The 23868-nt window shown below is 39.3% G+C and overlaps 1 protein-coding gene across 3 annotated transcripts in view; it reads left to right on the plus strand.

The window, feature by feature from the left end:
- Nucleotides 1-23868, plus strand: part of LOC136864608 (delta(14)-sterol reductase TM7SF2) — a 378438-nt gene that overhangs the window by 324380 nt on the left and 30190 nt on the right. The gene's annotated exons all lie outside the window — the stretch shown is intronic.

Consider the following 23868-nt stretch of genomic DNA (forward strand, 5'->3'; position numbering starts at 1 on the left):
AGTCCACTCTTCTCTCCAGTGATGCATAAACATATTCTTCATTAAGGTAAGTTCCAGATTTCTAGTTCCTAATTATTTAAACAAAAATAAACATAAATATTTATACATATCTAAATATTTGAGTGTGATTTGATAGAATCTGATTTTGTTCTTTCAACAACAAAACATGTCATTCTATTGTCATTTCTTTTTTAGGTAGTATAAAAATGTATTACTCAAAATTAGTTTTGGTAGAGTGAAGAACCTAACAGTTATAAATTAACTGAGTCAAAACTGTTAAGAGATGGCTTCAGATATTACAACCAAACAAAATTAGATGGAACAGGTTTGATGCACCATACACCACCATAATTGATCATATTGTTTTGTCTTTGATACTGAAATTGCAACTAATTTTTTGCACACATCTACATTTTACAAATGTAAAGTTTTGTATTATCCCCCATTATTACTAACAAGGAAGAAAAGTGTATTAAATACACTTATAACATAAATAATCAACATTTTTTGTTCTTATCAAAAAATAAAAATGCATCCTGATGAAAAAATAGCAGTCGTGCTTTGTTAAACGTACATAAACAAATAATATCATAAATATATGTGTTCAGGAATATAACATTAAAATATTTGTTGGCAAAGAAAGAAAAACACTGAGTAAGTGGCTGCGCAGTTTGGGTCACATAGCTATCAGCTTACATTTGATGGGTAGTGGGTTTGAACTCCACTGTCGGCAGCCCTGAAGAGGGCTTTTCGTGGTTTCTTATATTCACCCCAAGTTAATGCTAGGTCTGTACAATAATTAAGACCAGGTTCACTATCTCCCTACTCCTCGCCCTTTCTTATCCCATCCTTGCCGTAAGACCTATCTGTATTGATGCAGTGTAAAACAAATTTTTAAAAAAAGCACACCATTAACAGTCTCTCATCACTATTGTCATCACCACTGTTTTCATATGAGGAGTCTTGTCTGGCATGTGTGTCCTTACTTGTCCAGTGTCATAGTTGAGAGTGTGCGAATGCACAATGTTTATATCTCGGCTATTACTGGAGTACCAGCAGTCTTTGTAAAAGCTAGATGTGTGTACACAGATCTACTTTTTACCATGAAGGGCAAAAGTGTCCATAATTGCAAGCTTCTGTTATTGTGAACAGACTAACGTTTGGACTAAATATGTGCCTATACAGGTTTGTTTTGGAGATAAGTACAATTTGATATATCTGCTAGATATTGGTAGGGCCCAGTATATATAGGATGTCAAAATAATGTCCTATTTCAGATATAAGAATAAAAGAAGTTGAAAATTCTATATTTGTAGCTTAAGTAGTATTTAATGCTGAAGAACGTAGGGCTTTGCTGACGTACATTGCAATATTTTCTAGTGTGAAAATGTTTGCTTTTCGTACAATTTACGCATGCATACTACCTGATGCTGCAGTGCAGTGATGTACTTTTTTGTTAAGAAAAGGCGTCCAACCGAATATACGATTACTTGCTGGCAGGATAGTAATGGTATTTGCATTGTTGCTCTTCATATTCAAATTTACAGGCATTAAGGGATATGAGGGATGGATTAGGGAGTTTGAGGGAGACAGGACTCTAACAGAGGTCAGAAATGAAGGTAGGTCTCCCTAAAACAATGTACAGGATACAGTTGCTAAGCAAGAGAGAGGGGAAAAGTTACGGAAAACAGTTGGGCTAATATTTTAAGAGGAAGAAAATTGAGGGCTACAGGGCTGGTAAGGGTTGGAGTTCAGGAGTAGTGTCTGTGAGGAATTGGTACAAGTCACTGCAGGTAGTACAGCAGCGGGAAGGTGAGGATCAGGGGAGTGTTACAGAGGAATTGCGAGGTAGGAGAAAACGGGAAGGTAATGTGGGAAACATAGAATAAAGGCTAAGGAGAGGGAGGTGGAACAGGGTTATGAGAGGGAGAAAAGGTTGCGTACATTCTGTAGCTGTCATGAAGATAAGGGAGACCAAGAGGTCAGGGCATCTGATGAGGTGGGATGGGTTGACGTTGCGGTCATTAGGGACTCCACTGTTAGGCATATGAAAAGAGTGTGTGTGGAGAAAAGGGAACCAGGCTATCCAGGAAATAGGTTAAGGTAGGTGTTGAGGGAAGATAATAATAAATAATGTTATTTTCTTTACGTCCCACTAACTACTTTTCAAGGTCTTTGGAGGCGCCGAGGTGCCGGAATTTAGTCCCGCAGGAGTTCTTTTACGTGCCAGTAAATCTACCGACACGGGGCTGTCGTACTTGAGCACCTTCAAATACCACCGGACTGAGCCAGGATCGAATCTGCCAAGTTGGGGTTAGAAGGCCAGCGCCTTAACCGTCTGAGCCACTCAGCCTGGCTGTTGAGGGAAGAAGAAGGCATAATGTGTAGGAGGGATACTGACTGAAGGGTGGTGGGGGATTTAAATTAGACTATGGAGTGGGGTATGTGGAGAAACTGGGAGTGAGAATTGTAGATCCTAATGGTGAGATTGGGAATAGCACTCACAGGGCCTTCACTTGAACCTTGTAAGTTAGAAGGGTTATCTGGAGGTTCATTCAGAGAAACAAGGTAGGTTAGGGAGTGGTGATGAAAGTACAGGGTGCTGGAAGTCAAATAAGGATGGCATACGGTAAGTTGTTGATGTTAACGATTAGAAGTATTGTAAAGAAAGGAATGGTATTAAGTAATTTAGTAGATCAGTGTTTTTGCCCAGATATTGTAATAGGAGTTGAATCACGGATAAGAAGTGATATTACGGATGTAAAAATTTAATCTCAAAACTGGAGTATTCATGGTAGAGACAGCATAAACTTGATAGGAGGAGGAGTATTTGTAGTGGTGAAAGAATAATTTGTAAGCTGTGAGAAAGTTAAGGTTGAGAAACATGTAATTTTAGGTGTAAGCTTATCTCCAAGGTAATAGGCAAATTGATGTTTTTCGGGTGCACAAACCTGGAATGAGGTAATGGTAACTGAGAATTATTTGATTACGTACATAGTTATGTGGGAAATGAAATGGAAAAGAACATGATTTTCCGGGGTCATCTCAATTTACGAAACGCTAATTGGGGAGGTAATGTGAATGATGGAAAGCATGACCCACAAATGGTAAATAAGTTAATCTGGGAAGGAAAGCAGGAACAGAAAGTCTTGTAACCAACTAGAGGGAAGATTGTTCTAGACGTGGTGCTGATAAAACCAGCTCCATACAGAAACAGAATTGACCTGTGGTATAAGTGATGAAGAAGTGTTTTCATCGTTGTTGAAGATAAATGCGATAGAAAGGAAGGTTGTAAACGTATGAATGTTGGCAATACCTTATCATTGATAAGGCAGGCTTTAGGGAGTTTTACTATGGAATATGGTTTTTTTAAATGTAAACAGCCTATAGAATGGGTTTTAAAGTAGATCTCGGTACTTTCAATAACTCAATACTCGACAGGTATCCAGACGTGCCAACTCTCCTGATTTAAGTGGGAGACTCCTGATTTTTCATCGTCCTTCGTGATCTCCCGTTCGCCAAGACTGATCTCCCGATTTTCAGAGCAGTTTCAGTCATTTTCGTATTATTTTAAACTCAATAATACCGATATAAATGGTCCGTTATTGGACATTATAAATTTTCCAGTTAACTCATTCCTGGTTGCCAGCATTTCGCCCCAGTGCGCTTAGACTCATCAGTTGGTAAATAACACAGCCACCGAGACGCATGGCTAGTGCTTACCGTGGAGGCCACTGCGTAGGCTACTTGGAGCCACCAGCAGTGCCAATGCACTTTGAAAGACTTTGTTTCATTACCAAAATTTGATGCCTGCCTGGGCATCATCATTATTTTAAACTCCCGCGCGTTTCCTCATTCTATCGATATATGCCTGAGGATGGCTGATCAATAGTAGTTCTAATAATGACAACCAGATGGTAGTACGGGACACGGTAACCAGTCATGTGTTCCTCTTTTGTCTATAATGCAGTCAAATGCTCAAGTAGCTTAATAATAGGAAGTGGAAGTCGCAAGCGAGTAACCTAACCTCAGAAGTAGCACACCGTAGACGTCCTCTCGGGGCAGGACCTGCGTAAGCGCTCGTGTTACGTAGCATAGTAGTGCTTCTTGGTTGTATGTCTTAATATTTGTTTTGGTTAAAATGTCAAAAAGGAAATATGATGCAGTGTTAAAAAGCGCTTATAAGGAAGAGTTTCCGTGTTTCAGTGAATCCAGGAAGGGACCAACGTTCACATTGTGCACTATATGTAGGTGTGATTTTTCAGTTGCGCATGGCACGAAGTGTGATATACTGTAACATATTCAACTTTTATTGTAATTTTGGGCCCACCTTATTCAGTACATAAAAATTGTTGCGTAGATGTAATTACAACATATATTTTTCCCCACTGCGTCATCATCAGCTGATAGAAGTTTGTAAAAAGATTGACAATCTTGTAAGTTTATCAACGTCAAATTCATCACAATTTAAAACCATCTTAACAACATAAAACTGTATTAAAAATAAACTGTCTCGAAGTTCATATTTTTAACAAGTCAAAGACTTGCGAGTCTTATGCCTTAAACATCATTTTTTAGCCTTAGATTTTTCATTAACAAGTTTCCGAACACTCTGACTAGTGAAACGGAACTTTTAGACTAAAAAACTGATCTTCTTCACTCCCAGTTCTGTAACTTTCAAACCTTCAGCTCAAAGGAACAGACCTGGCAAAAGGAAGAATTGATGTTCAATGGGCATTAGTAGGTCAGATGAAATCAGCTGATGGTGTACTTAAATATGACAGACTCTCTAAGGTGATGCTTGCTATTTTATCAATTCCACATAGCAATGCAGAATGTGAAAGGATTTTTAGCAGAGTCACAAAGACAAAAACACAGTTCAGATCCTTGCTGTCTGAACAAACTTTGGAGAAACTTCTAACCTTTAAATCAGTTCAACAATTGCTAGTGCTTTGAGCAATAATTTAGATCCGAGTTTCTGGAGAGGGCTAAGTCAGCTACGCTTGTGTTGAACAGCATATAGTCGTAATGTGTTCAGCATGTTGAAGGATGAGAAGTCGCTTGTTCCTTTAGTTCAGATATGTCCAGTATTTAGTATTCACATATAACTAATGAAAAATATACACAGTAGAACCCCATTTATCTGAAATAAAGGGGGCGAAGCCACTTCAGTTGACACGTTTTTCGGATGACACATGGTAAATATTTTCAGAAGTTAAATGCCAAAACAAAAATACATAAACCCTGTTAGGCAAAGGTGCATACTGTATATTAACATTAAAATTTTTACATAATGTCACTCCTTGTATAAAATCAGTGATTTTCTTCTGAATTTTCTTGGTGGAGCTATGTCACGCCACCGTGTAATCAACAGTACGTCAGCTGGTGAAGACTCGTTGCTTTGTTCAACAAAGCGCAAAGCAATCTGAAATAATGAAACAATTTGTTTTGCAATGGGGTAAGAAAAACATGGGAACTACAGTATAAAACTGCAAGGCGAGTGGAATGACCTTGGGTGAAAGAAAAATATGAATGGAGAAGGGTTGCTGGACTTTCCTGGTTTCCTAACACAAGCTGCAGTATAGTCCGAGCAGTAAACAAGATGAAACTCCTGCAACTGAAGCAACGTTAGCCACAGTCTACATAATCTTCATGACGAACAATACCGTAATAATAATAATCATAATAATAATAATAATGCAGTAGTAGTAATAAGAAAAATGTATCATGGAACGAACTAGATGGTAAGAAACAAACTACTTTGTTTTATGCTACACGTGCATTTTGATATGCCATAATATAAAAATAGGGTTTGCCTAGTAGGACTCAGCATATGTAGCAAGAGAATTTCTAATATCGACAGCTAAGAATGAGAGGGTAAAAAAAAAAAAAAAACAATTTTGCCAGAGCATTTCGGTTAAGCAAGGTTCTTCTGTATATGTAGGCCTAATAGAGTTGTTAATGTATTGAATTATAATGAATTAGTATATGTTCTGCCATCAGTGATGTGTCATAATACTTTGCGATTCACTGCCAAATTTCTCCTGATTTTTTAATTTTGAAAGTAATCAATATCAGCTATTCTGCTACAGATGAGCTCGGTTCATTTCTTTATACTATTTCAATTGTACACTATAGTTTTAATTAATAAACATTTATTAATATAGTCATCTTGCCAAAAGTAGCAAATTTTAAAGTGGTTGCCAGAATCATATGTTTTGACTCGGAAGTTTTGAAAATAGAAAGTACCAGCTATAGCAAATTGTGCTCATTTATAGCTCTACTGATTCCTCTGAATTTCTGCAGATGTTCTGGTGCCAGTATATCTGAACCACAAATTTCTTTAAAAGTCATGTACCTTCACATTAAAAACTGGCAAATTGTACCTTGAGGAAGATATTTTCAAACAATCTTCTTCTTATTCATCCATTCCCTTTTCCAGATACCAAAGCCCTCCACCTTACTCGAACTTTCCACCATTCCTCTTCTAGTCCTTGATTGCTATTGATGACTCTGTTTGCAATACAGTCCACAGCAGAGCTCCTCCATCTCATTCTAGGCCGTCCCCTAGGCCTCTTTGCAGTCTCTGTATCCATGAATGTTCTCTTTGGTATTCTCTCTCCTGGTATTCTCATTATGTGTCCAAACCATCTTAACCCCTGTGGGTGGGGTCGCAGACGAAGAATACACCCATGGTATCCCCTGCCTGTCGTAAGAGGCGACTAAAAGGGGGTGACCTTGCCGCGGACATGGATTGCGGCTTGATATCATGTGTTAGACCTCCTGTGGATGGGAGGGACTGAATACATTCACAGGTAATCCTTGCCTGTCATAGAAGGTGACTCAAAGGGTCACGTGGCCATGGTCCCCTCTTTGTTTTTTATTGTTTTTTGAGGGTTAGTTGTAGACCGATTCAAAACTCTTGATGTGTGTGCTGCTCGGAGATAGGCCTCTTATATGTATGATTGCACCCGAAAGCCCGTGCAGTGACTACCCAGGGGGTCATGTACCCTGGCAGTAGTATCCACCTGACAACATAGGTCCCCGCACAGCCCAATGCCAGAAGGACATATTATTATTTTTTATTTTATTTTTTCATCTATATTTAGTGCTCTGTTCACACTATGGGGTACATGCTCTTGCGGATGATTGGAGGAAGGGAGTCCTAGTGCTCATTGCCTCAGTCATCCCGTATTAGGCATCATCCAACATCGGACCCTGGACAATACCGCCTATAACCAGGTGCGTATTGCCTTGGCTGCTTGGTTCCGTTACAGAGACCCCTGATCGGAATGGGTGACATTTGGCAAGGATGATTTTGGGCATGGCTTCGAAACGTCTTCAACCTGCCCAATGTGGTCCCCCACCGAAGTCTTTAACTTGTGATTCCTTGGGGGGTTCAACCCCCGGGAACAACCGCAGCGTGAAAGAATGGGATCCAGATTCCCTAGGTCTCTGGTTGCTACCAGAACTGATGGGAGTGACTTCAAGCTGGTAAAGTCTATTTTGTTTAGCAGGCACATAGAAGGTGTCTATGGTGAACTGGAAGATCTGAAGAAAATGCGCAACGGCAGTTTATTGCTAAAGACGCACATTGCCATGCAAGCTTATCTGTTGCTCAAGTGTGATCACTTTGGCGATATTTCCGTCAAAGTGGAAGAGCACAGCACCTTGAAACTGGTTCGTAGAATTATCTTCCACCGTGCTCTCATCTTGAACACTGACGATGAGTTGATGGAAGAAATGAAGCGCCGTGGCCTGACAAACGTCCGGCGCATTACGCGCAAAGTCAACGGTGGGGACGTTGCCACAGATTCGTTCATTGTCTCCTTCAAATTGTCAGCATTACCAAAAAAAGTCAAGGTAACTGGAACATTGAAGGCTCGGTACACCATGCTGTTGTACGCTTCTCGTTTGAGAATTTGGTGGTGTGAAGAATCTTGACGGATTGTAGTGACTGTTTGGGTGGGTTTTCTGAAAATCTTATAAGTAGCTTGGATGCCTGATAATTGTTAAGTCTAAAAGAATTTTCCATTCAATTTCAGATTCAAGGGTGAATTTTATATGCGGGTGAATGTTATTTAGATTAATGAGGGTTGTGGCAGCGTCTGTGATGCTCTCATCCATAATTACTATGGTGCATCTACATATCTTGCCCAGAAAAGTATCTTGTCAAAGTTGTTATTATCATTTATCAATTTTGGTGTGTTAAAAAAAATCCAAGTAAATCTCAGCTAAGATACCCGAGGCCGGCGATCCCATAGCCAATCCTTCCTGTTGACAAATAACATTATCGAAAGTGTAATTTGTTGCTTATAACTAATTTAAGCATAGACATGAAATCCTGCATTTCTAATATACTTAGGCTGCTGTATTTGCTTAAATTGTTTTGAATGATGGGGTATACCTTGGAGATGTTCATGCTAGGGTACATGTTTACAATATCGAATGAGTGGAGAGAATGATTGGATTGAATGTTCAATTTTTAAATTTATCGAGCAATTCTTTACTGTTTTTGACGGATTTGTTGGACAAAAAATGATAGTTCCTTCTTAAAAAATCATTGAATGAATTGTGATGCTTTATATAACAGACTCGGTCTCTCTTTAATGATTGGGTGAATGGGGACGCCGGTTTCGTGTATATTGGGGAGGGCTTTGATCTGTTAATAGATATGAAGTATTCTTGAGGGTCTGCTTAAGTTAATGTTAGATTCTCAGGGTAGGGTCCTTCTTTACTGTAGAGAGTGAGCTATCTTTAAATAATTGATTTGTTTTGCTTACATATTTGTTTTTGTCCACTATGATGGTAGTGTTACCTTTATCTGCTTTTGTAATTATAAGATTATTATCATTGATTTTCTTTTTTTTGAGCATTAGAGTTTTGTATGAGAATCGAATCCTTGTAGCTATTGTCGTCATGAGTAGTAAGGGGTGAATTACGGGAATTTTTTTTTTTTTTTAAGAATGGAGTTTATTTTTCTTTTTACTTCAATTCTTACTTTTTCTTTATCTGCTGGCAATTTGCTAGTGGCTAATTCTGCCTCTACTGCTGTAGTGATGGCTATAGGCCTAGTGTTAAAATTAGGCCAATTGTGTTTAGGGCCCTAGGATAAAATGGAACTTTCGTCTTCTTTCAATGGTACCTTGGACAAATTTATGAACGGAGGGTGAAATTGGTTGGGCATGTTTTTTTTTTTTTGTTTTTTACAACTTGTTTTACGTCGCACCGACAGTGATAGGTCTTATGGCGATGATGGGACAGGAAAGGGCTAGGCGTGTGAATGAAGCAGCCGTGGCCTTAATTAAGGTACAGCCCCAGCATTTGCCTGGTGTGAAAATGGGGAAACCACGGAAAACCACCTTCAGGGCTGCCGACAGTGGGGTTCGAACCCACTATCGCCCGAATACTGGATACTGGCTGCATTTAAGCGACTGCAGCTATCGAGCTCGGTGGTTGGGCATGTTAGGCGTAGTGTTTTTGTTGGCTTCTTTAGCATAGTTATTGTTGAGTTAGAGTTCATCAATATATGCAGCTTCTTCTCTAGGGTTTGTTGTTTCTTTGATAATACAATAAATAATCTGTTGTCAACTTTGGCTTGAAATAGCTTCCAGTAAGCATCCTACACTTGTAGTTTCGAGGTGAGTCTCATGTAACCTATGGTTAAAAAATAAGGAACTTTTTCTTGTACAAAAATTTGATCTCCTCTCTCAGCCAAATCTTATTTGTTCTGGTTTGGGTTTTAGTAATTTGAAAACAAGAACTATGATTCTTATACTTGCTTTTAAGAAAGTTGGGTATCAAATTGTGAGCTATACACTGTTTGAGAAATTCAATGTTTTTGCCCAATTTGGCTATTTTGTCTTTTAAGACCTAAATATAAATAGGTTTTCTGTTTTGCCTGGTTGGCTACCTAATCATAGGATATAAACTTCATGGTTTTGATCCGTATTGAATTGTGATCACAATAATAATTACTAGTCATATGGTCCACCTTTTTCAGTACTATATTATGAAATGTTATTGAATTACATTACTAAACTAGGGACTAGTTTCAGCCTTGGCTGGCCTTGGCTTCTATGTACCGACTCTTTGAATTCGCTACAGTCTATTGATAACTGTTTCCCTCGGCACCCTCTGGTGCAGCGGATTCAGGACCTGCTGGCCGGGTGTTTGGATGCTGGCACCAGAATCACGTTTGGTTCCCAAGCCACAAGGATGTAGAGGGAAATTAGTTAGTGGATAAGGCTGCCAAGGAGGCAGTTGCACTGCCCCCGTTGCCTTACAAAGTCCCAGCAAGTGATATTCGCTGTCATCTGAGCCATTTGGTTATGTCCCACTGGGAGATGGAGTGCCAGGCCACTCCACTTCCAAATAAGCTGAGAGCGATAAAGGGTACAACGAAGGTATGGAGGACTTCCCTTCGGGATTCTCAGAGGGAAGTAGTATTATGTCGTCTTCGAATCGGCCACGGTATGCTAACACACTGCCATTTACTGAAAGGAGAACCCCCTCCTGTGTGTACTTGCGGCGATCATCTTACCGTGATACACATCCTACAGAGTGCGTGGACCTGGTCGATTTGCGCCGTAGACTAGAACTCTCGAGTACCGTCTCCCTCATCCTGCGAGATGACGAGCAGTCAGCAGACCTCATCATCCGTTTTATGAGGGACTAGCAAGATACCCGTGATTCGCTATGGCTTTAAACTGAAAATTGTTATTGCAGGTTTTACATTCACTGTCGGCAGCCCTGAAAATGGTTTCCCGTGGTTTCCCATTTTCACACCAGGCAAATGCTGGGGCTGTACCTTAATTAAGGCCACAGCCACTTCCTTCCCACTCCTAGCCCTTCCCTGTCCCATCGTCGCCATAAGACCTATCTGTGTCGGTGCGACGTAAAGCAACTAGCAAAAAAAAAAAAAAAGTTTTACATTTTGGAGAGTCCACTATCAGCTAGGTTCCACTTAAATATATGTTAAAAATTGTGTAGTAAAGACTCTGTTAAACATTTTATTTGAGATGATCAATTCTTCTGAGCCAGCAAAATTGCCTGGTATGATGTGCTTGTCCAGTTGCGTTATGCAAGAAAATGAAAACAAATTCATTGTCAGTTAACATTTCTGAAGGTGATATCACCGCATACTTGAAAGAAAATCTGTTATTCGCCTTTCAAGTTTTTGTTTTTTTTTTTCTTTTCTTTTAATTTGCTTTACATCACACTGACACAGATAGGTCTTATGGCGACGATGGGACTGGAAAGGTCTAGGAGTGGGATGGAAGCGGCCGTGGCATTAATTAAGGTAGAGCCCCGGCATTTGTCTGGTGTGAAAATGGGAAACCGCGAAAAACCATTTTCAACGCTGCCAACAGTGGGGTTCGAACCCACTATTTTCAAGTGTTTACGATTATTGGAAAACAAATACAAACTTTACAAAGCTGAAAAAACTAGCTGAGAAATATTTATGTATACTGACAGTGGGTGAGAATGCTTGTATGTTTGAACAAAAACATATCGCTACTAAGTTACTGTTTTATCACTCATTTGATTTTTTTAAAGAGTGCCAAATACTTTTCTAATATTTGAATTGTGAAGGATGCATTATTATCTACTAACTAGAACTACATACAACAAAATATTTTAATTTACAATATGAATATGCAGATATTAAAGTGTTTACATTAAAAAAATGCCTTATTAATAAATGTTGTATTTGTAACCTCCTTTGGTTACAAACATCAATGCAGAAACACAAATGATGATGATGATGATGATGATGATGATAAAGGCAGAGGCAGACAAAAAATGTTTAGATGCGATCAAACAAAATCGAAAACATATGCCATTTAGCAGAAGAAAACAAACAGTAACGATCAGGTTGAGCAATGTGACGACTAAGGAATGGAAGTGGGAAGCGGTAGGACCATACCCAGCCGGTGAGAAGGTATTGGCAGTGCTGATGAAGTGAAATCTGTGGATATTCAGTTTAAATACAACTTACTAGATTAATAAGCCTAATAGAAATAACAATTTGCAGAAATGACCAAAATAACGTTACACAAGAAACTTGCGAAATAATAACAAAAATAATAAAATATTACACTGAACAACCATACCTGGGCAACTGGAGTGGAAAACTGATGATGATGATGATGATGATGATGACTGAACGTACAAACTTCTTTGATGCTAATTTACATTATTTCAAGAAGGAACATCACATTGAACGTGCAAATTTCACGGCGCAAATATTAAGTAACTTGCACTGCAAGAAAGAGTATACACACGAGGAAGGAAGGGAAAGCTCAACATAAAAAGACATCTTAGTACAGAGCCCTTCTAGCGGTTAATCTTTTCAAAAACACTTCTGAATAAGGAGCTCGTCCTAAATGAGAGTATGCTAAAAGGACGCCGATTTACGAGAGGCAGCCCCGAGGGGAAATTTTGATTTATATTTACAACCAAAGAAAAGGGGAATTGAACATTTTACATTTTAACACAATTTAAGACAACAAAAGGAAAAGGGCACTGCATCTTAACAAAAATGATATGACTCGCTGCAAGTGCTAAGTCATTTGAAATTAAATCAGGCGACCGAGAGAAAAGCGGGTAAGCTCCGGCATTAAAGAGAAATAAAACTGAACACTACATTTGAAGATTACTACCCGAAAAATGAAAAAGCCAAGTGCTTACCTTATAGAGGGGGGGCCAAGAGACACGTCACCTGGAGAAGGCAACTTCTCCCGTTGCTGGTCAAACAATCAAGACGGCTTGGATGCTCTTGGCTCTCGCCAAGAGCTTTTCTGCCGGAAATGGTGAAATTGCGAAAGAACTAATGAGCACCCCACATTTCTCGCTTTCGCCAATAGTAGTTAGTTTTATTATGGCCAATGAGGGCCCAGAAAAATTCTGCTGACAAAATAAAGCGTATAGCCTCGAGAAATTTCCAAACTGATGCAACCCGAAATTCCTCGATGCATACTACCCGATCTGGCACGTGCACTGCCGTATGTCCCACAAGTTTTTCATCTTACCTCTAACGTTCCTAAGACCTAATGAGATTTTGCACGATAATTAATTAATTTTGAAGTAGTGTCATAACCAAATAATTCTAGATAACTTTACATATAGAAGATATATAAATAAAAATAAATAAATACATGAACATACAAAATTCCACACAGTTCAATCTTCCAAGTCCAAATAAATATTTTACAATCACTACAGTTCAATCTTCTGAGTCCAAATAAATATTTTACAATCACTACATTTCAATCTTCCAAGTCCAAATACATATTTTACAATCACTCCATCCTCCCCGCCCTCAACTTTGAGCAAAGCTCGAAAAAGCAAAAAAAAAAAAAAAAAAAGATTTTATTACACTTGATTTAGCCGTCCACTGTCTGCGTTAGTTTTTTTTTTTTTCTTTTTTAAAAAAATGTTGTGTCATTTTTATGTCAGCTGAATATAAAAATTAAATACAACGCTGTGGGAAAAAAAGGGGGTATTTTCTGCATTGGATTTTTAGTTCGTTCTTTATTTACACGGTAGGACCACTAGTTATTTCTGATCCTGTGACTGACGACTCGGCCGATGTCACCAGCCTCCACATTAATTCAGTTCAAACTGGGTTCACAAGCAAATAATTATGCGGTTCATCCATATTGTGAACCAACAAAATAGCGAAATAGGGGACAGTCTAACATGACTGGCGTTATTAGGACATTGGGCTGTTGGGTTGCGATGTCGGTTGACATGTCCAAAGCATATGATGTGCCCCACCCATAGGCAGGTCAGGTATTGTCAGATAGATATACATCATTTGTTATCTGGATATCTGGTATGGGACGATAGTCGCCAACACATAGAAGGTGCCCCTCAACTAGGCACGTCCATTTGTCAGGTAGGAAACGGTTGTCATCACCTGCACATCTGGCCACTGAGTTGTGGTGTAGAACGGCAGAGCCCTAGACATCATGTACCTGTCCCATAGGCACGACAGGTAGAAACGGGGATCGCAGCCCCCTCCGGCCACTGCAACATAAATTTTTACGCAACAGACAGGGAATTCCATAAGTTAAAGCCACCCTGGTGGACAAGAGCTTCAAGGCACCTAACTGGTGTCTCCACAGCCTCCATTGGGAGGTAACCCCCCACAGACTTGGGACTACCTTAGCCCCCCACCCTGAGGCAAGTACTATAAATAATTTCAAATTTAAAAATTTAAAATGGTGAAAAACTAAAGAAAATTCTACCGGAGTTTACCCTCATTCCAGAATTTTTTTTACTACAATCTCTAGTTATGAAGATCTTAATCCTATCCAAAAGACTAAGTTATGCCTAACATGATCACAATTGACCATTCTCATTACATCTAAGACAACTCCTAATTAAATGATTAACTATAGATCCAAAAAGGTTTGCTGGCCAGCATATTAACTAGAATTTGTCCTACAACTAATTCCTTATAACTACCCAAATGTTTTAAATAGTTTCTAAAGTATCGTCTCATAACTAGGGAATTTTTTACTTGAGGCAAATGAACACGACTGATCCTCTTTCTTTCGGGATCCCTGACTAACAATGGCACAAGGGTTAAAAATGTCAATATAGTGCAGGGACCTCAAAATCTGGGGGATAACTTGCTAATGACATGGTCCGCAGCACTGCTGATGGGATGAGTCTTTACATAAACCTGATCACCCACAGCCAGATTGTGCGGTCTTCGCCCGTGATTGTAGTTATGTTGAACTTTAACGTAATAAACCTTCAAATTTTTACACGCATGGTGCCAAGCAGCACGGATCGTTTCTGAATTAGCGACATCAGGCAGAAGATAGTTAATGGACCAAGATTAGAAAGTGGAGAATTAGGGGTGAACGCGAGCATCACCGAAGCAGGAGTTTGCTTATGACTTTCATGAACAGCAGTATTGAAAGCAAATGATAACTAATTAAGTGATGAATCCCACTTGGAGTGGTCAGAAGAATGGTAGGCAATAAGAGCAGATCTTAGATTCCGATTCACTCTTTCAGCATAATTAAGCCTGTGATAATAAGGGGTAGTCGTTACATGAAATAGATAGGTCAGAACAGAAATTACGTAATTGCACAGATGTAAAAGCTCTAGCGTTATCACGTACCAAAAATTGACATGGTCCAAAAGAAGCAAAGATCTGTTTCAAGCAAGAAATGGTAGTGTTAGCATTAGCCATACGAGTTGGAAACAGCCACGTAAAATGCGAGAAAGCATAGCAGACACAAGTATGAAACGATGGCCAGTCTGTGATCTCAGAAAAGGACCAATGAAATCTATAAACAATCTCTCCATCGGGCGAGAAGCTTGCTCAGATGACAACAGACCAAGGCGAGTATTAGGATTTACTAATATTACAAGTTTTGCAAGATTTGACCAAATTGCAGATTTCAGCATCCATGGACTTCCAGATGTAATGTTTACGGATTTTCTCTCTAGTTTTGAATACACCAAGGTGTCCACCAATAGGGGATTCATGGAAATATTTGAAAAGAGCAGGAACTAAATTAGCTGGAACAACAACTTTGGGGTCTCTGCGGCCACGGGCAGGACAACAGAGAACGCCATTCTTAATGATGTACGGTTTGACATGTTCACCAGATTTAATCCTGTCAATAATAGCCTTCAATTCAGGATCATCTTCCTGATGTTTACCAATATCTTTGAAAAAAAGGGGGAATTGGTCAGAACTACATTAACAAAGGCCGAAACTCTTTCAGGAGAGGGATCTGCAAGCTCTGATTGAGGATCAGAACTGCCAGGATAGAACATCCTACTGAGACTGTCAGCAACAACATTTTCGGTGCCACGAATGTGACGAGCTTCAAATTGAAAAGCTGAGATGCGTACTGCCCAACGCGTAAGACGACCTGTTCTTCTTGGTTTGGCCAGTACCCAACTCAATGCCTGATTATTCGTTTCAAGATCAAAAGGTAGATGTTCAAGATACATTCTAAATTTTTCCAAAGAGAAAACAACAAATAAGGCTTCTAATTCGTAGACTGAATAGTTGCATTCAGCAGGATTTAGACTACGGGAAGCATAAGAAATTGGACGACGTCCATCTTCAAATTCCTGAAGGAGAACAACAGATATACCTGTAGATGAGGCATCGGTTTGAAGAATGAAACATTTAAAAAAATCTGGCATAGCCAGCACAGGAGTGTTACACAAGACAGATTTCAGATCATAGAAAGCTTCAAGTTGAGCATCACCCCACTCAAATTTTGCATCTTTTCTCCTCAAGACGTTTAATGAGGCTGCTCTTTCAGCGAAAATGGGGGTGAATTTACGGAAGAAATTGACCATACCAACGAACCTAGCTTCAGCCTTGACATATTTAGTGGTTGGAAAATTTGTAATAGCTGCAGTATGAGATTGGTCAATAGACACACCTTTCTCCGACACAATATGCCCTAAGAAGGACATCTGGGGCTGTGCAAAAGTAACTTTGCTAGCCTTAAAGGTTAGTCCTGCTTTATGGAGTCTTCATTGAGATGAACTAGGTGCTCTTCAAAGGTTTCACTGAAAATAACCAAACTGTCCAAATAATTATATACAAATTTGAATTTAATGTCTGACAAAACATTATCTAGCGTCCGAGTTAGGACCGCAGTGCCTGTGGTGAAGGCAAACGGCACACGTTCATATTCATAGAGGTTCCAGTCAGTGGCAAAAGCAGTGAGGTGCTTGGATTCCTCAGCAGGAGGTATCTGATAATATGCCTGATTCAAATCAAAAGTGGTAAAAATTTTGGCATTATCAAACCAAGAGAAACAAGAGTTAAGTCAGGAAGAGGAACAGATTGAAGTACAACTCTCTTATTTAACATCCGATAATCGATAACAGGCCAAAATCCACCCTGTGGTTTAGGGACAAGAAATATGGGAGAAGAGTACGCAGATTTAGAGGGACGTATTACACCGTCAGCAAGCATTTGGTCGATGATAGCCTGAAGGAGGAGAACGAACAGGTACATTGTCAGTTACTTCAATTTTATATTCTAAAACATTGGTTACACCTAACTAATCTGTAAACACATCAGGAAATTTACCACAAAGATTCCTAAGTTGGTTGGCCTGATCATCAGGCAAATGATTAAAGTCAAATGCTTTGGGTTCACCAGTATTCTCAGAGACAGCATTAACATGATAAGGAAGAATAGGGGAATGATGACACAAGGTAAAGATTCTAATGGAAAAATTAAACTGGAACTCATTGTACTGAAGATCCAATATCATACCAGTTTTGGCAATAAAATTTGCACCCAAAATGAAAGGACAAGATAAATCTTTCGCCACTAGCACGGACATTTTCCACGTGAAATTACGGATTCTAATTTTGACATTCACACATCCAATCACATTCAAGGAATTAGAGTTAGCTGTATGGCAGGTTAAAGATACAGGTTTTAAGGAAGGGAACTTACAAACAGATTTCATGGAAAATTATACCTATTTTCACTCATCAAGGTGAGGCTACTTACAGAATCAACTAAAGCACAGACAGGTTCATTGTTCACCTCTATAGGCATATGTAAGATAACTTACAAGGAGGAATAGCAGAAATACCACAAGATTGTGGGAAATTGACACTAGGATGAGACTGGGGCTTATCAGCAGCTACAGGATCGTGTAAGTCATCATCTAACTGACAGCGCTAACAGACGAAACATGAAACTACACAATGAGGTTTGGCATAAGAATTGGCGGTTAGTCATCTGGAATTGCCATTACCAGAACGCCCAGACCCGGAAGAATAGTGAGGACACTGTCTAGAAAAATGTCTATTCGACCCACAGTATCTGCAAGAATTAGTCGAGGAAGAAACTCTACCCCCATTAGGATTTGAATTACCGGGCGAGTTGGCCGTGCGTGTAGAGGCGCGCGGCTGTGAGCTTGCATCCGGGAGATAGTAGGTTCGAATCCCACTATCGGCAGCCCTGAAAATGGTTTTCCGTGGTTTCCCATTTTCACACCAGGCAAATGCTGGGGCTGTACCATAATTAAGGCCACGGCCGCTTCCTTCCAACTCCTAGGCCTTTCCTATCCCATCGTCGCCATAAGACCCATCTGTGTCGGTGCGACGTAAAGCCCCTAGCAAAAAAAAAAAAAAAAAGGATTTGAATTGCCTATGGGCTCAATCTTAGGACAATTCCTCTGGAAATTTTCAAGTTGACCACCCATGGCAGGTTTTGAATTGCCAAAGGGCGCAGTCTTAGGACAATTCCGCTGGAAATGATCAGTGGAGCCGCAACTATAGCATGCACGCAAATGACGTGGCTTCGAAGAAGTTGAAGCGATACTAGTGACGTGAGAAGACATGCTCATATGAGGAGGAAGAGCTAATGCAACGCATAGCTGGTCGGCATACCTAATGCCTTTGGCAGAAACAGTGATAGCTTCCAACTGAGCGAAGGTAGCTGGTCACGGTGACAGAGCAAGATACAACCGATAATTAGGCGCAAGACCCTCAACAATGCTAGCAACCATTTGTGAGACTCAGAATAGTTGAGCATAAAAATCCTAGCATTGAACTTAATGTCCTGAATATATTCAGACAATGTTTCATTCAAATACTGCACTCGGAAATAATGCTTTTGCACCAAAGAAGACAATGCACGGGAAGGAATAAAGAACTCAAGCACATGGGCATGAAACTGGTCCATTTTTCAGAAATGGTTCTTATGATGTGCTCAGAAAGAGCTCCAGATACATGTGGATATAAGACTTGGAAGAAATGATCACTACTTAAAGAGTATAAAATACCCTGATCTTTAAACTCAACCAAGAAATGTAGAAGGGAAATGATTTCATCAATTGAATTAGGAGTGAACTTTGATGCAGCCTTAAACATAGCAGTTAATGGGTGAGGTAAATTAGAAAAAATGTGAGAAACAACAGGTGTAGTAGGTACCTGAGAAGGTCAGGATTGGTTCTGGGAAGGAATCACACTTGCATAGTAATCTTGGTTCAAATGCCCTTGGGAAAAGTTTGGAGTACTGAAAGTGAGGTTAGGACTGCAGTTAGATTGCAACGAAACCGGCACAGATATTCGCATCTGCGAAACATTTTTGCACATTTGAAAAACCACCGAACTGTTTTATACAGGTGGCACTTGGACGTTGGGATATCTTTGCATTATTGGAAGAGAAACAGCTTGGGTTGCAATAGAAGGTTGAGACAAAGACACGGTTAACAGTTCCCATAGGAATGATAGACATACCAACTCGTGTAAAAGAACCATCACTGGCATTACTCACGAACACAGAAGCACTTGTAAATATAGCAGGAGAAGATTGCAGGGGAACATTATCGTAAGTTACCACTGTACTAATTTGTGAAGCAGTTGATACAGAGACAGTGTCACTGTCACAAGTTTCAGATGGAGCAGACACATGAACTACAGGACTGGAGCTAGGCAACGTGTTGCCTTCTAGCAAGCCTACTATTTTTTCGAAAATGCCAGAAAACTGTGATAATAACAAGTCACACTCCTGTCGCTTGTTTGCAGATAAATTAAGAGCTAGTAAGTCACGAATCCTGTCTACGTAATGCTGCACTTGGGCTTTCACACGCGTTAATTGAGCATTAGACAGTTCAGAGGAGACAAAAGAATAGCTTTCCATTTGTTAAGTTTATCTTTAACGATTGTCAAAGATGCGCACACTTCATCTGTTGATAACTCGGGGACTATACCAGTATATTATGCGATTGCTTTAACAAGCTCGCGTCATCTCTAACCCTTCCTCTCGAACTCATTTTACGAATACGAAGTTCGTAAACTAATTCCTCCTTCCTCAAATGGAAAGGGACAGGGATAGCATGAGACATGTTGACCAAACAGCACTATGAGATAATACGTTAATTAAATTTTAGGTTATAATCACCATCAATTTCCCTTCTTAAGCAACCAAAGGCTCTGTTACCTTTATGTCATTATGTAACCTCCTTCGGTTATAAACATCAGTGCAGAAACGCAAATGATGATGATGATGATCATAATAATAATAATAATAATAATAATTAAGGCAGATTTAAAATGTTTAGACACGGTCAAACAAAATCGAAAACATATGCACATTTAGCAGAAGAAAACAACAAACAGTAATGATCAGGTTGAGCAACGTGATGACTTAGGAACGGAAGTGGGAAGCGGTAGGTCCATACCCAGGTGGTGAAAAGGTATTGGCAGTGCTAATGAAGCGAAATCGGTGGTGATTCAATTTAAATACAATTTACTAGATTGATAAGCCTGATAGAAATAAGAATTTGCAGGAATGACCCAAATAACACTACTCAAGAAACTCGCAAAATAACAATAATAAAAGATTACACTTAACGTACAAACTTCTGTGATGCTAATTTACATTATTTCGAGAAGGAACATCACATTGAACATGCAGATTTCACGGCGCAAATATTAAGTAACTTACATTGCAAGAAAGAGTACACACACACAAGGAAGGAAGGGAAAGCTCAACATAAAAAAAAACCATCTTAGTACAGAGCCCTTCTAGAAGGCAACCTTTTCAAAAACACTTCTGAATAAGGAGCTCGTCCTAAATGAGAGTATGCTAAGAGGACTCAGATTTACTCGCGACAGCCCCGAGAGGGATATTTACGATGTACATTTACAACCAAAGAAAAGGGTAATGGAAATTTTTTACATTTTAACAAAATTTATAAAACCAAAAGGAAAAGGAAACTGGCTCTAAACAAAAATGATATGGCTAGCTGTAAATGCTAAGTCATGTGAAATTACATTTGGCGACTGAGAGAAAAACTGGAATAACAAACATCTTAGTACAGAGCCCTTCTAGGAGGCAACCTTTTCAAAAACACTTCTGAATAAGGTGGTCGTCCTAAATGAGGACGCGGATTTACGATAGGCAGCCCCGAGGGAGAAATTTTTATTTACATTTACAACCTAAGAAAAAGGGAATTGATCATTTTACATTTTAACACAATTTAAGAAAACAAACGGAAAAGGGAGCTGCCTCTTAACAAACATGATATGACTCGCTGCAAGTGCTAAGTCATTTGAAATTAAATCGGGCGACTGAGAGTAAAGCGGGTAAGCTCCGGCATTAAAGAGAAAGAAAACTGAACACTACATTTGAAGATTACTACCCGAAAAATGAAAAAACCAAGTGCTTAGCTTATAGGGGGCGGGGGGCAAGAGACCCGTCACCTGGAGAAGGGAACTTCTCCCGTCGCTGGTCAAACAGTCAAGACGGCTTGGATGCGCTTGGCTCTTGCCAAGAGCTCTTCTGCTGGAAATGATGAAATTGCGAAAGAACCAATGAGCGCCCCGCATTTCTCGCTTTCGCCAATAGCAGTTAGTTTTATTATGGCCAGTGAGGGCCCGGGCCCAGAAAAGATCTGCTGACAAAATAAAGCGTATAGCTTCGAGAAATTTCCGAACTGATGCAACCGGAAATTCCTCGACGTATACTACCCGTTGTCCCACAAGTTTTTCACTTTACCTGTAACGTTCCTAAGACCTAATAAAATTTTTCACAATAATTAAATAATTTTGAAGTAGTGTTATAACCAAATAATTCTAGATATCTTTACACACAGAAGATATTTTTTAAAAACCAATAAGTACACACATAATCATACAAAATTCCCCACAGTTCAATCTTCCAAGTCCAAATACATATTTTACAATCACTACATCCTCCAAGGCCAGATACATATTTTACAATCACTACAGTATTTAGAAATTTGTATTTTACTATTTTATTTCAAGAATGATCCTGCCTAGTATTTCGACAAAAATCATGTTGGTATGGAGTATCTACAAAAAATTGTATCAACCCATCTCTAGTTTAAATCAGTTGTTGAGTGTTAAAACACGTGTCTACCTTCATAGGTGGTAAGGAACGGTAAAGATCCACAGAGAAGTACAGAGATTAAGAAGAAAGAAATAAGAGTTAGGAATGTTTTGTGGAAGTAAGGAAAAATAGAAGGAACACACTAGCAAATGGAATTTAGCAAATAAGTCAGCTAAGGATAAGAAAATTACAAAAATAATTCACAGTCCTGAATTTTGGTGATAAATGCAAGGAGTATCTGTAGGTTCTCTAAGGCAGAAACATTTTCCAGGAAGGACATTCCAAGAATAATTAATAACAAAGGGGGAGGTATTTTGTATTTGAGGATTTGCAGAGGGTAGAAGTATTTAGTCAGCAGTATGTAAATATTATTTTATATAACGATGATGTCCAGGTAGATGTGGCCAGCAATGGCAAAGTGCTGAAATTTACCAATTATTTACAAAAATGTAGAATAGTTGAAAACTAGGAAGGCAGTTGGAATTGATAAGACCTTGGGGTATACTGCAGGCAGGTCAGGTCAGGTACTACCTGTGGCTGTCCAGTCGTGGGTCAAGCGGCCATTATCAAACTTGACTCCCAAAGGGGAGGAAGAACAGAAGACGACCCCAGTCCCAACAGCAGATAAGACAGAAGAAGGTTTTCCTGTTAGTATGGTCTGTACTTCAGTGAAGCAGTTGCAAAAAGCATCAGTACTCCTGCGGAGCGGTCTAAAGTTACGCCTGGGAGTAGGTATGAAATGCCTCTGGGAGTGGCGACCCTGCTGTAATAATAGCCTCAATATGAATATGGTACTTTTAGGCTTGCCTCGGAAAAGGTTAGCGCATACTCTGCAAGCAGCATACAGTTCCTTGGGTGCTGGAGTAACTGTGAGAAATGGACAACCAGTAGCCAACATTATGAAGAAGGGCATAATCAAGTTTCTCACCTTTTGCCTCTTTGGCTAACAAATTAAATTAAGTCTGTCATGACAAATCGTGATACATGGTATAGGCGAGTTAGGCGAACTGGAAGCACTAGTGATTTCGAAAATTACCGTATTCTTCGAAATAAAGTTAAGTAATTAATTCATAACAGCAAGTACAAATACATTCAAGATAAAACAAACGGGAAGTTCAGCCCTAATATGGAAACAATTGCATCAGATGGGTATAGGTTGTTTCCTGACCGAGCAAGCACCCAGTATACTACTTGATGATCTAAATTTTCATTTTACGAAAGCAGCATACACTAATAATGACATTAATAATAATAATAATAATAATAATAATGGCTATGATAATAATAACTGTACTAATAATAATAATCATCATCATCATCCAGATGATAACCTAACTGCTTCTGATGATATTTACGCCATAAATACTCATTCCCGAGTAAATCAAGTAAAATTCACATTCAAAAAAGTTGGTGCAAATTATGTGAAGCGTGTAATTTACTCCCTTTAGTGAAATGCTCCAGGTAATGATGACATACCATTATCTTTCTTAAGAAATAGTATTGGTGCACTATTACCTATTCTGACGCATATAATTAATCATTGCCTTGTACAGGGACTGTGTGGAAGTATGGTATCGTCATTCCCATTCCTAACAAGAATTCCCCTAGTTTACCATCAGATCAACACCCTATTTCCTTTCTCCCACTCCTTTCCAAAGTACTAGAACGCTTGGTACACGAACAAGTCCTTGTTTACTTGACTAACTACTCACTGCTTGACCCTTACCAATCTGGTTTCAAGAAAGGACACAGCACAACGACCGACCTACTGAAAGTAACTGATGATATCCGACACGCAATGGACACTCGACAAGTGACTGTACTGGTTCTACTCGATTTTTCTAGTGCTTTTGATACTGTTGTTCCTCAACTGCTACTTTCATAATAGGATTAATTAAATTACAGCAAAACAGCAATAACCTTTTTGTGTTTGTACCTCAAAAATCACTGTCAGTCTGTCACAGTAAATAATAACAGATCTGAGTGGCTTA

This window comes from Anabrus simplex, chromosome 2, assembly GCF_040414725.1.
Source record: "Anabrus simplex isolate iqAnaSimp1 chromosome 2, ASM4041472v1, whole genome shotgun sequence".
Classification (NCBI taxonomy): Eukaryota; Metazoa; Arthropoda; class Insecta; order Orthoptera; family Tettigoniidae; genus Anabrus; species Anabrus simplex.